The following is a 14,832-nucleotide window of genomic DNA, read 5'->3' as shown; positions in this document are numbered from 1 at the left end:
GTGTATTCCTACAATGGAATATGATTTAGCAATAAAAAAGAATGAAGCACTGATACATGCTATGACATATATGAAGTTGTTGTTGTTGTTGTTGTTATTATTATTATTATTATTATTATTATTATTATTTGAGACAGATTCTTGCTCTGTTACCCAGGCTGGAGTGCAATGGCATGATCTCAGCTCACTGCAACCTCCACCTCCCAGGTTCAAACAATTCTCCTGCCTCAGCCTCCCAAGTAGCTGGGATTACAGGTGTGTGCCACCACGCCTGGCTAATTTTTTGTATCTTTTTAGTAGAGTAGGGTTTCACCATGTTGGCCAGACTGGTCTTGAACTCCTGACCTCATGATCCACCTGCCTCGGCCTCCCAAAGTGCTGGGTTTACAGGCGTGAGCCACCGCGCCTGGCCTGAACTTTTTAAAAATTACACTAAGTGGCCGGGCACGGTGGCTCATACCTGTAATCCCAGCACTTTGGGAGGCTGAGGCGGGCAGATCATCTGAGGTTGAGAGTTCGAGACCAGCCTGACTAATATGGAGAAACCCCATCTCTACTGAAAATACAAAATTAGCTAAGCGTGGTGGTGCATGCCTGTAATCCCAGCTACTCAGGAGGCTGAGGCAGGAGAATCACTTGAACCCGGGAGGTGGAGGTTGCAGTGAGCTGGGATCGTGCCTTTGCACTCCAGCTGGGGCAACAAGAAGTAAACTCCAACTAAAAATTAAAAAAAATAAAAAAAAATTGCTCTAAGTGAAAGAAGCCAGTCACAAAGGACACATATTTTATGAATCCACTATGTGAGATATCCAGAATAGATGAATCTATAAAGCGAGAAAATACATCAGTGGTTGCCTAGGACTTAGAGAGTTGGGGAGAAATAGGGAATGGCTACTAATGGGTATGGGATTTATTTTGGGGTGATGAAAGTGTTCTAAAATTGACTGTATTCATGGTTGCACAGATCTGTGAATATCCTAAAATCCATTGAACTATACACTTTAAAGTTATGGTATGTGAATTATATTTCAATAAAGCTGCAATAAAAAAAATTTGGACGGATTCCAAATCTTGGCTTCTGGCAGAGGAAATATCTGGTAGGAAGAGTGATGAACAATCTTTCTAGAGCTCAGGAAATCATCTCATGTAGTCAGTCACCTCTTCTGCTGGTTGTTAAAGGGCACTTCAGAAATGCATGGTACTAAGTGCGACAGGGAGTCCCAAAGTATGTGATAGCAGAAAGAAGAGGTAGTGGCAATTAAAATACTATTTTGAGACAAAGTTGGAAAAATAATAGCGTACAACTGGTCAATTTGTTTTCTATGGTCAGAAAGAAGGTCATGGGCAAAAATTGTCCTGGGTGTGTTGTGATACCCAAGTGTTTTAGACAGGGAGAAAAAGCCAACAGAGACAAATGTGGTTGGCATGGTAGAACCAATCCAGAGAGCAGGTGCAAAATTCCTGTGGAAAGTGCAAATGTAAGGCATGTTTAAGAGCTTTGCATGAGAACTGTGAATAGGAGTTGCCTCCAAGAAGTGAATTTGGGGTGGAAGGGGAGAGAGCACTTCTACTTTTTATTGTATTTTTCTTCTATGTCATCAAAATTCTTTACAACAATATGTATTACTTTGTGATTAACAACAAAAAAATGAACTAATTTGCTTTGGCAAGTGTGAGTATGACTATTTAAATGAGAAAAAGATTTGGAAGAGAACCAAGAAGCAGAAAGGAAGAGAGATAGGAAAGAAAAAGAACATAGGGTGGAGGACAACAATTACCATCAAAAAGGTATTAGGAGAAACAAGTAAATACATTATGACTTCAAATGTTTTAAAACTAGTTCCAGAAGAGTTTTTGTAGCACAGAGTAACTAATAAAGACTGTATCCTTTATTTCATACTTGCTTATTTAACCCTTTTCCCATTTAGGAAAAAAAAAAAAAGTGCAGCTCACTGCCAGAGTTCATATAATTTTACATAAACACGCTCTGAGGCAGAAGCAAATCTGACTGATTTTCAACGTGAAAATAAAATATAAAAACTGTTCTTGGAGCTATTTCTAAACAGAACACCAGAATTGCCTGAATCATCAGAATCGTCTATTTCAGAAAAATAAGATTCATCAAATGAATCTTCAGCCAACAACTGTTTGAGAACAATGTTAACATCACGAGTAGAAATGCTGCGTTTTGTAGGATTTGACATTTTCAGTGATCGAGAATTACTATATTTTTTAAATGGAAATACCACTATTGAAAACAGAATGCTATGAATAGAATGAGGTCTTTCATTTCCAAAGTCGATATACTAGAGCGATGTGAAAATAATAAAAGCAAGATATTTCATGACAAAGTTATCACGGAGTAAAAGCTGTAGCCACGAGCACTGCTGGCAAGTATTCTCGGGGCAAACAGAAAAAGGGTTAAGTGATTTTTATCAAGGTTACAACCTGAAGGTAAACTAGAATTTTAGTTAAAAAAAAAAAAAAATTGGAATACATGTATTGGAATACTGAATACCTGGCTAATATTTTAGTTTATTCTCTAGAGAATGAGATTTTCTCAAAGAATTTTTAGCAAGCAGAATTGTATTTGGTACTAACGTATAGAAGCCGTTCTCAAACCTGGCTGTGTATCAGAATAATAGAACTAAATTTAAAGATATATCGATTTCTTAGGCCTGCCACCCTTCTTATTCAGTATGTTTGGGCTGGAGGCTGGGGTCCAAGGCTTTATCTGCATTTGTAAATCTTACATGTCTCTGATGCTCTACCACTTTAGGAATGGGTGAAATATAGGATGGATTAGAGTATAGGAAATGATGCAGACAGGGAGACCGGAGGCCTCTGGAAAAGTTGTGGCCCAGTGTGCTGGACTACTGAACTGGAATGGTGGTAGAAAAGAAAGGATTAATATAACCACAGTATATGAAGCAAAAATTAAAATATTAATATTAGCCAGGCACAGTAGCTCACACCTGCATTCCCAGCACTTTGGGAGGCCAAGGTAGGCGGATCATTTGAGGTCAGGAGTTCACGACCATCCTGGCCAACATGATGAAACCCTGTCTCTACTAAAAATACAAAAATTAGCCTGGCATGGCAGCTTGTGCCTGTAACACCAGCTACTCAGAAGGCTGAGGCGGGAGAATCGCTTCAACCCAGGAGGCGGAGGTTGCAGTGAGCTGAGATCATGCCACTGGACTCCAGCCTGGGCAACAGAGTGAGACTCTGTCTCAAAAACCAACAAACAAACAAACAAAAAACTTATATAACCCTAATTTATAGGGTTATTTTTAAGCTACAGAAATCAAGGCAGTGTGCTGTTGTTGAAAGAGTAGACATATAGATCTGTGGCAGAGTCAATAAGATTTGATGAATGCTTGATAGTATGTCCTGTGAGACAATTATCAGTCTATTTGGTTAACTACAGGGTATCCCAGAACCTTGAACAGTGTATGGGATGTAGTAAGGCTCAATAATGTTTGCTGAATGAAAGGAAAAATGCATGAGTGAATGAATAAATGAGAGAATGTCAAAGCTGATGCCAGGGGTTTGAGTAGTGTGACTTTAACTTGTGGTACAGACATGTAGGGAATCTGGTTTCAGGAAAAATAATGAGATAGATTTCCATGGTTGAATGAAAAAGATAGAGATGTTACCAGTGGAGGATCTTGACTGAGAGTAGTCCAGGCTACTGGTGTTTTGAACAAAGGATTGGACAAAACACACAAAGCAACAAAAGAACAAAGTAAAAAAGCATAGATTTATTGAAATAAAAGTACACTCCACAGAGTGGGAGGAGGCTCAAGCAAGCAGCTCAAGAGCACTGGCTATAGAATTTTCTGGGATTTAAATACCCTCTAGAGGTTTCCCATTGGTTACTTGGTTTACACCCTATTTAAATGAAGGCATGGCCTGGCACCAGTCTGAAACAGGAAACAATCAGAGGTTGAAGTGAAATTTCAAAATTACACTTGATGCAAACATCTGATTGGCTATGGGAGGGGACCAATCAGAAGCCGAAGTGAAGTTAAAAAGTTATACCTCTATGCAAATGAAGACTAGGCCCATGACCAGTCTGATTGGTTGCCAGAGGGGACCAATCAGAGGTACTTTCCTTTTCTCATCTGTGACTGAGAAAGCAGGAGATTGCAAAGGGGAGTAGCCTCTGTTCTTTTGTTACTTGGGTGTCAAAAGTTGGGTTTCCTTTTAATTTAGTTCTAGGAAGTCAGTGTGAATCATCCTTAGGTTCTCTGCCTCCAGACCCTATTCTCTTTGTTCAGTGAGATGTGCAATGCCCTAGGGATTACAGGGAAATCTGTGAGTGCACCTCTCTATGTAGAGCATTATGGCTGGGACAGTAGCAGGAAGAAGTCTGGAGAAACTTTTCATGGCTATAAATCCTTTCTGTAACTATCTACAAAATCGAGCTCTGTGTGACGTTCAATCTGGTCATCAGGTCGTGCTGTATTCTCTGACTGCAGGTGGGAAGTTGGCAGCTAGGAGGTATGGACAAGTCCACATTTTCTCCTTTGAGCTTTTAATTAGGTCATCTCACCTCACGCCTTTAGTTGCCACCCACAAAGGAGTGTGTACTTCAGCCTCATTCACCCACATATCAAGTACACCCTAACTCCTCTCCGCTCAATCCCTCCTTACACCTTTCAAATCCCTCCTCTCCACAATCCACCTATCCCACCCTGAGAACCACCACAATCCATTCCTATATTTACTTGGCCCTTGACCTTTGGGCCCTGCCTCCCTTTCTCAGAGGGGTGAGACTTCTCCTGCCGTAACCCTGAGCATCCTCTCAGAAATGTGTCTGGACTTTCATTCTGCCTCCCTCCCTCTGCTCCTGGCCACCCTGGGCATCAACTTCTAAGCTGGGAGCTCACCAAACCAGCTTGGTTCTCCCCAGGAGGATGACACAAGCATGTAGGAGAGAGCTTTAAAGAACAGATGAACATTTCCTTCCTCCCTATAAGATAAACTAAGACATGGACTAGACCCGTGGTCCATTTCCATTTAGGCTGAATCACACCTGGGTCAATCCCCACTTACAGATCAAAGAGAACATCATCTTCCTATGGAATCTTGGGAATTAATTGACAGAAAGAGATAGAAAGAGAATGAAAGAGGAAGGGAGGAAGGGAGGGAGGGAGGGAGGGAGGGAGGGAGGGAGGGAGGGAGCGAGGGAAAAGGCTATTTTCCCTTCTAACTCTAACATTCTTTGATCTAGTAAATATATTGCCTTGTTTCAGATCCCTCTGCCCTGAGACAGAAAAGAGGTTGCGGGTGGGAAGTGCCCACCAAGACTGGGGAGAAACTTGGGAGTGGCATATTCTATTTTCTCTGGGTGATAATGGGGAGGGAAGGCCAGGAGACCAGGTGGTGTGGTCAGGCTATAGTGGTTTGCCTGAAGAGGGTCTCCATAGCCACAGGCACCTGATGTGAGACCTGGGAGTCAAGATCTGGAGCCAAATGAAGGTCAGAGGATTTGGGAACATAAAAGTCATAAGCAGCAGAGTCAGAATAAAAATAGAAAGTGATATGGGAAAATTTCAGGGATATAGGGCTTTCCCCAAAGTTTCTAGTCCCTGCTTGTGTAGGTAATCAATTCCATTTGAAGGAGCCAGGGTGGGTATGGGCAGGCTGAGGTCATATTCTGGGTGTCTCTTAGGGTTTATTAAGTATCAACTATATACCTGATTTTTCTTCCCCAACCTCTGTGCCCAGAGAAGTAACAATTCTGCTGTTATCAATCCTCCCAGGGTCAGACTGGTGCAGCTGGAGACCCTCACCCACTGTCTCAACTGGGTGTTTTTTAATGAAGGAGCTAAATTCCCAGCCTTCAAAGAGAATGATGGATGATGCTATTTGAGAAAGGGAATAGGGTGATGTGTGTTTGTGGAACCAAGGAGCCAGGCCCCATCTTCACAGGGAAAGTGGTCATTTGTCAGAAATGCAACCTTCTAAGCCTTCAGAGATGTGAAGGCGTCACATGTACAAGTTGTCATATGACATTCCGCTCCTACTATTCCCTGTCTGTGAAGGATGTTGCCACTTAGGAAGACAAGTCTTTTTTTAATAAACAACTACTCTTTGCCTATCTCAAAATAGTTTTTTTCCTTCTTATATCTCATCTCTCATTCTTTCATTTTTTTTAAGTCATCTTTTAAAAAAACATTTTTTGGACATTCAGGCTATTACCAATTTTTCACTATTACAAACACCGCCATGATAAACATGTCTATAAATATATCCGTATATATTTGTCCAATTATTTCCTGAGGATAAATTTCTAGAAACAGAATTGCTGAATCAAAAGAAATGGAAAGAATTTAGTAAAATTTGTCACGCTAACCCCAAGACTGTAACAATATATATGCTCATCAACCAATTCTGACGGTACCTTTACCTCATATGTAACAAACTTTTCAAATCTTTGCTAATCTGAAGAGGTTAAAAATGTATCTTTTTCTTGAATTAATTTCATTTTCAGTTATCAAAGATTTTTTGTTAGATATGTTTATTGACCACTTTAATTTTTGTGAGTTTCCTTTCCATGTTATTTGCCTGTTTTTCTTTTTCTTATTTTATAAACAATTACCTTGTTTATTAATAAGAGCTTTTATCTATTGAGACTATTATATTAACCCTTTGTCAACCATGTGTGTTGCAGGTATTTTTTTAGTTTCTCTTTTGTCTATGTCTTTGTGGTATTTGTTTTGCTTTGTATGTTGATCATATAAAAATGTATTATTTTTGTTTAGACAAGTCTATTTGATATTTGCCTTTAGAAGAGAAAATCTTGAAAGAAGCTAGGGGTGAAAAAACTTACTAATGATGAACAAAAATAAGAATTACATTGGACTTCTCTTCAGAAACCATGCAAGCAAGAAGAGAGTGGAGTGAAATGTTTGAAGTGTTGGGGGAAAAAAACCCACAAACCTGGAATTCTGTATCCAGTGAAATTATCTTTCCAAAGTAAAAGATAAATAAAATTTTTTTTCAGGCAAATAAAAACTGAGGCAATCTGTCACTATTAGACCTATCTTGCAAGAAATGTTAGCAGAAGTTCTTCAGCAAAGAGAAAAGTTATGTCAGAAACTCAGATCTAGGTTTAAAAAACAAAAACTGTTAGAAAAGAATTAATGAAGGTAAAATAAAATTTTGATATTCTTTTTTAAATTTTTTGTGGGTACAGAGTAAGTGTGTATATTTATGGGGTACATGAGATGTTTTGATAAAGACATGCAATGTGAAATAAGCACATCGTGGTGAATGAGGTATCCATCACCTCAAGCATTTATCTTTGTGATAGAAACAATCCAATTACATTTTAAGTCATTTTAAAATATACAATTTAATACAATCCAATTACATTTTAAGTCCTTTTAAAATATACAATTAATTTATTATTAACTATAGTAACCCCATTGTGCTATCAAAGAATAGATCTTACTCATTCTTTCTCACTTTTTTTGTGCCCATTAGCCATTCCCACCTCCTCCCTCCCCAAGCTCTGCACTATTTATCCCAGCCTCTGGTAACCCTCCTTCTACTGTCTGTATTCATGAGTTCAATTATTTTTATTTTTAGATCCCACAAATAAGTGAGAAAATGTGATGTTTGTCTCTCTGTGCCTGGCTTATTTCACTTAACGTAATAATCTCCAGTTCTATCCATGTTGTTGCAAATGATTGGATCTCATTCTTTTTATAACTGAATAGTATTCCATTGTATGTAAGTACCACATTTTCTTTAGCCATTTATCTATTGATGAACACTTAGGTTGCTTCCAAATCTTAGCTGTTGTAAACAGTGCTGCAACAAACATGGGCGTGTAGAGATCTCTGCAATATGCTGATTTCCTTTATTTCAGGTCTATACCCAGCAGTGGGATTGCTGGATCATATGGTAGCTCAATTTTTAGTTTTTTAAGGAACCTCCAAACTACTCTCTATAGCAGCTTTACTAATTTACATTCCCATTAACATTGTGCGAGGGTTTCCTTTTCTCCCACATTCTCTCCAGCATTTGTTATTGCCTGTCTTTTGGATATAAACCATTTTAACTAGGATGAGATAATATCTCATTGTGGTTTTGATTCACATTTCTCTGATGATCAGTAATGTTGAGCACCTTTTCATATGCCTGTTTTCCATTTGTATGTTTTCTTTTGAGAAATGTCTATTCAAATAATTTGCCCATTTTTTATCGGATTATTAGATTTTTTTTCCTATAGAGTTGTTTAAACTCCTTACATATTCTGATTATGAATTCTTTGTCAGATGGGTAGTTTGCAAATATTATCTCCCATTGTGTGAGTTGTCTGTTCACTTTGTTGACTGTATTCTTTGCTGTGAAGAAACTTGATGTGATCTCATTTTGTCTATTTTTGCTTTGGTTTCCTACACTTGTGGGGTATTGCTCAAGAAATTTTTGCCCAGTCCAATGTCCCGGAGATTTTCCCTAATATTTTCTTGTAGTAGTTTCATAGGCTGAGATCTTAAGAGTTAAGTCTTTAATTCATTTTGATTTGATTTTTGTATATAGTGAGATAGGAGTCTAGTTTCATCCTTTGCATAAGGATATCCTGTTTTCCCAGCACCATTTATTGACAAGACTATCTTTTCCCCAGTGTACGTTCTTGGCAACTTTGATGAAAATGAGTTCACTATAGGTGCATGGATTTGTTTCACGGTTCTCTGTTCTGTTTCATTGGTCTATGTCTCTGCTTTTATGCCAGGATCATGCCATTTTGGTTACTATAGCTATGTAGTATAATTTGAAATCAGGTAGTGTGATTCCTCCAATTTTATTATTTTTGCTTAGGAAAGCTTTGACTATTTTAGGTTTTTGGTTGTTCCATATAAATTTTAGGATTGTTTTTTCTATTTCTGTGAAGAATTTCATTGGTATTTTGACAGGGATTGCATTGAATTTGTAGATTACTTTTGATAGTATGGACATTTTAACAATATTGGTTCTTCCAATCCACGAACATGGAGTATTATTCCATTTTTGTGGTGTTCTCTTCAATTTCCTTCATCAGTGTTTTATAGTTTTCATTATAGATATCTTTCACTTCTTTGGTTAATTCCTAGATATTTTATTTTATGTGTGGCTATTGTAAATAGGATTACTTTTTAATTTCTTTTTCACATTGTTCACTGTTGGCATATAGAAATGCTACTGATTTTGTACGTTGATTTTGCATCCTTCAACTTTACTGAATTTATCAATTTTAGTCAATTTCTTGTGCAGTCTTTAGATATTTTCAAAAATAAGATTATATCATCAGCAAAAAAGGATAATTTGACTTCTTTCTTTTCAATTTGCATACCCTTTATGTCTTTCTCTTGTCTGATTGCTCTAGCTAGGACTTCTAGTACTGTGCTGAATAACAGTGGTGATGGTGGACATCCTTGTCATGTTTCAGATCTTAGAGGAAAGGCTTTCAGGTTTTCCCCATTCAATATGATACTAGCTTTGGGTCTGTTATATATGGCTTTTATTATGCTGAGGTATGTTCCTTCTATACCCAGTTGTTTTTAGAAGTTTTTGTTTGCTTGTTTTGTTTCTTGTTGTTGTTTGTTTTTGACATGGAGTCTTGCTCTGTCGCCCAGGTTGGAATGCAGTGGCGTGATCTCAGCTCACTGCAACCTCCAACTCTGGGGTTCAAGCAATTCTCCTGCCTCAACCTCCCGAGTAGCTGGGATTACAGGTGTCTGCCACCACGCCTGGCTAATTTTTGTATATTTAGTAGATACAGGGTTTCGCCATGTTGACCAGGCTGGTTTCGAACTCCTGACCTCAGCCTCCCAAAGTGCTGGGATTACAGGCGTGAGCCACCACGCCCAGGCTGAGGGTTTTTATCATAAAGAGATATTGAATTTTATCAAATGCTTTTTCAGCATCAATTGAAATGATCATATGATTTTTATCCTTCATTCTGTTGATATGATGCATCATATTGATTGATTTACATATGTTGAACTACCCTAGCATCCCAGGGAAAAATCCCACTGGGTCATACTGAATGATATTTCTAATGTATTATGGAATTTGATGTGCTAGTATTTTGTTGAGGATGTTTGCATCAATATTCTTCAGATATATTGGTATATTCTTCAGATATATTTCTTTTATTGATGTGTCTTTGGTTTTGGTACAAGGGTATTACTGGCCTCATAGAATGAGTTTGGAAGTATTCCCTCATCCTCTATTTTTTCAGAATAGTTTGAGTAAAATTGGTATTAGTTCTTCTTTAAATGTTTGGTAGAATCCAGTTGTGAAGCCACAGGGTCCCAGGCTTTTCTTTGCTGAGAGATTTTTTTTTCATGGCTCCAATCTCATTACTTTTTATTGGTCTGTTCACGTTTTGGATTTCTTCCTGGTTCAAACGTGGTAGGTTATACGTGTCTAGAAATCTGCCTATTTCTTCTAGATTTTCCAATGTATTGGCATATAGTTGCTCATAGTAGCCACTAATGATCCTTTGAATTTCTGCAGTATCAGTTGTGATGTCTCCTTTCTCATTCCTGATTTTATTTATCTGGATCTTCTGTTTTCTCAGTCTGGCTAAAGGTTTGTCAATTTTGTTTAACTTTTTAAAAAACCAACTTCTTGTTTCATTGATCTTTTGTATTGCTTTTTTAATTTCAATTCCATTGATTTCTGCTCTCATCTTTATGATTTTTCTTTTTATACTAGTTTTGGGTTTGGTTTGCTCTTGCTTGTCTAGTTCTTTGAGATGCATCATTAGCTTGTTTATTTGAAGCTTTTCTTCTTTTTTGGTGCAGGCATTTATAGCTATAAACTTCCCCTTGAATATAGCTACTGCTGTATCACATCAGTTTTGATATGTTGTGCTTCCATTATCATTTGTTTCAATAAATTTTTTAATTTCCTTCTTAATTTTTTCATTAACTCGCTGGTTATTTAGCAGCATATTGTTTAATTTCCACGTATTTGTATAGTTTCCAAAATTCCTCTTGTATTAATTTTTTGTTTTATTCCATTGTGGTCAAAGAAGATGCTTGATATTATTTCTATATTTTGAATGTTTTAAGATTTGTTTTGTAACCTAACATATGCTCTATCCTTGAGAATGATCCAGGTGCTGATGAAAATAATGTGTATTTGCAGCTCTTGGATGAAATGTTCTGTAAATATCTATCAGGTCGTTTTGGTCTGTAGTGCAGGTTAAGTTTGATGTTTCTTTGTTGATTTTCTGTCTGGACGACCTATCTAATGATTAAAATGGGGTGTTGAAGTCTCCAGCTATTATTGTATTGGGGCCTATCTCTCTCTTTAACTCTAATAATATTTTATTTATACATCTGGGTGCTCCAGTATTGGGTGCATATATATTTAAAATTGTTACATCCTCTTGCTGAATCATCCCCTTTATCATTATATAGTGACCTTCTTTGTTTCTTCTTATAGTTTTTGTCTTGAAATCTATTTCACCTAATGTAAGTGTAGTGACTCCTGCTCTTTTTCAGTTTTCCGTTGGCATGGAATATTTTTTCCATCCCTTTATTTTCAGTCTATGTGTGTCTTTATAGGTGAAGTGTGTGTGGTTCTTGTTTTTTTTGTTTTTGTTTTTTGTAGGCAACAGGTCAGTGGATCTTGTTTTTTTCATCCATTCTGCCAATCTATGTCTTTTCACTGGAGAGTTTCATCCATTTACATTCAGTGTTATTATTGCTAAGTAAGGACTTTACTCCTGCCATTTTGTTATTTGTTTTCTGGTTGCGTTGTGGTCTTCTCTTCTTTGTTTATTTCCTTCCTGTCTTAAGGGTGATTTCCTCTGATGATATGATATAGTTTCTTGCTTTTTATTTTTTGTGTATCCATTGTATGTTTTTTGGTTTGAGGTTACCATGAGGTGTGCAAATACTATCTTATAACCCATTATTTTAACCTGATAACAACTTAAAACTATTTGCATAAACAAACAAAAAGAAAACTAAAAAATACCTTATGCCTTAACTTCGTTTCTCCACTTTTTAACATTTTGTTGTTTCTATTTATATCTTATTGTATTAACTATGTCTTAAAAAGTTGTTGAAGTTATTATTTTTGATTGGTTCATCATTTAGTCTCTCTACTTAGGATAAGGGTAGTTTACACACCACAGTTACAATGTTATAATATTCTATGTTTTTCTGTGTACTTACTGTTACCAGTAAGTATTATACCTCAGGTGATTATTTATTTCTCATTAATGGCCTTTTTAGGTGATTATTTATTGCTCATTAACGGCGTTTTCTTTCTGATTGAAGTACTCCATTTATCGTTTCTTGCAAGACAGGTCTGGTGTTGCTAAAATCCCTCAGCTTTTGTTTGTCTGGGAAAATCTTTATTTCTCCTTCACGTTTGAAGGATACTTTTACTGGATGGGGTGAAAGTTTTTTTCCTTCAGCACTTTAAATAGGTCATGCCCCTCTTTCCTGGCCTGTAAGGTTTCCACTGAAAAGTCTGCTGCCAAACATAATGAAGCTCCATTGTATGTTATTTGTTTCTTTTCTCTTGCTGCTTTTAGGATTCTTTCTTTATCCTTGACCTTTGGGAGTTTGATCATTAAATGCCTTCAGGTAGTTGCTTTGAGTTAAATCTGCCTGGTGTTCTATAATCTTTTGTACTTGGATATTGATATCTTTCTCTAGGTTTGGGAAGTTACTGCTTGGAATGAACTTTCTACCCCTATCTCTTTCTCTACCTCCTCTTTAAGGCCAGTAACACTTAGATTCGCCCTTTTGAGGCTATTTTCTACATTCTGTAGGCATGCTTCATTGTTCTTTATTCTTTTTTCTTTTGTCTCCTCTGACGATGTATTTTCATGGGTGTTTTTTTTTTCACTTTTATTTTAGATTTCGGGTACATGTGAAGGTTTGTTACATAGGTGAACTCGTATCATGGGGGCTTGTTTTACAGATTATTTCATCACCCAGGTATTAAGCCCATTGCCCAATAATAATATTTTCTGCTTCTCTCCTGCCTCTCGCCCCCTACTCTCAAGTAGACCCCAGAGTCTGTTGTTCCCTTCTTTGTGTTCATGAGTTCTCATCATTTAGCTCCCACTTAAAAGGGAGAACATGCAGTATTGGATTTTCTGTTCCTGTGTTAGTTTGCTAAAACGAATAGCCTCCGAATCCATCCGTGTTCCCACAGAAGACATGATCTCATTCTTTTCTATGGCTGCCTAGTATTCCATGGTGTTTCTTTATCCAGTCAGTCACATTTTCTTTATCCAGTCTGTCACTGATGGACATTTAGGTTGATTCCATATCTTTGCTACTGTCAATAGTGCTGCAATGAACATTCATGTGCAGGTGTCTTTAGAATGATTTATATTCTTCTGGTATATACCCATTAATGGAATTGCTGAATTGGATGGTAGTTCTGCTTTTAGCTCTTTGAAAAATAACCATACTGCTTTCTGCAATGGTTGAACTAATTTACACTCCCACCAACAGTGTATAAGTGTTCCCTTTTCTCTGCAATCTCACCAGCATGTGTTATTTCTTGACTTTTTAATAATAGCCATTCTGATTGGTGTGAGATAGTATCCCAATGTGGTTTTGGTTTTTTGTTTGTTTGTTTCTTTTGAGATGGAGTCTGACTCTGTTGCCCAGGCTGGAGTGCAATGGTATGATCTCAGTTCACTGCAACCTCCACCTCCCCAGTTCAAGCAATTCTCCTACCTCAGCCTCCCAAGTAGCTGGAACTATAGGCATGTGTCACCATGCCCAGCTAATTTTTGTATTTTTAGTAGAGATGGGGTTTTACCATGTCGGCCAGGCTGGTCTCGAACTCCTGACCTCAAATGATCCACCTGCCTCAGCCTCCCAAAGTGCTGGGATTACAGGGATGAGCGACCATGCCCTGCCCCATTGTGGTTTTGATTTGCATTTTTCTAATTATCAGTGATATTGAACTTTTTTTCATGTTTTTGGCTACAGGTATGTCTTTTTGAAAAGTGTCTGTTCATGTCCTTTGCCCACTTTTTAATGGTGTTGTTTGTTTTTCTCTTATAAATTTATTTAAGTTGCTTATAGATGCTGGATATTAGGCTGGGTGCAGTGGCTCACACCTGTAATCCCAGCACGTTGGGAGGCTGAGGTGGGCAGATCACTTGAGGTCAGGAGTTGGAGACCAGTCTGGCCAACATAGTGAAACCCTGCCTGTACTAAAAATACAAAAGTTAGCTGGGCATGGTGGTGGGCACCTGTAATCCCAGCTACTTTGGAAGCTGAGGCAGATTAATCAGTTGAACATGGGAGGCGGAGGTTGCAGTGAGCCAAAATCATGCCACTGCACTCCAGCGTGGGCAACAGAGCAAGAGTCTATCTAAAAAGGAAAAAAAAAAAAAGCTGGATATTAACCCTTTGTCAAATGCATAGTTTGCAAATATTTTCTCCCATTCTGTAGGTTATCTGTTTACTATGTTAATAGTTTCTTTTGCTGTGCAGGAGCTCTTAAGTTTAATTAGATCCCATTTGTCCATTTTTGCTTTCATTGCAATTGCTTTTGGTGTGTTTGTCGTTAAATTTTTGCCCATTCCTATGTCCAAGATGGTATTGCCTAGGTTGTCTTCCAGGGTTTTTATACCTTGGGGTTCTACATTTAAGTCTTTAATCCACCTTCAGCTGATTTTTTGTATATGGTGTAAGGAAGGAGTCTAGCTTTGATTTTCTGCATATGGCTAGCCAGTTATCCCAGCACCATTTATTGAATAGAGAGTCTTTTCCCCATGGCTTATTTTTGTCACTTTGTTGAAGATCAGAGGGGCATAGGTTTGTGGCCTTATTTCTGGGC

General features: G+C 37.7%; 1 long non-coding RNA gene across 2 annotated transcripts in view; it reads left to right on the top strand.

Annotated features, from left to right (window-relative positions):
- The window catches only part of LOC105464991 (uncharacterized), an 89,708-nt gene that overhangs the window by 27,389 nt on the left and 47,487 nt on the right, over nt 1-14,832 (top strand). The window lies entirely within an intron of this gene.

This window comes from Macaca nemestrina, chromosome 13 (genome assembly GCF_043159975.1).
Source record: "Macaca nemestrina isolate mMacNem1 chromosome 13, mMacNem.hap1, whole genome shotgun sequence".
Classification (NCBI taxonomy): Eukaryota; Metazoa; Chordata; class Mammalia; order Primates; family Cercopithecidae; genus Macaca; species Macaca nemestrina.
Note: the sequence above shows the minus strand (reverse complement) of the source record. Positions and strands in the feature narration are given on the sequence as shown.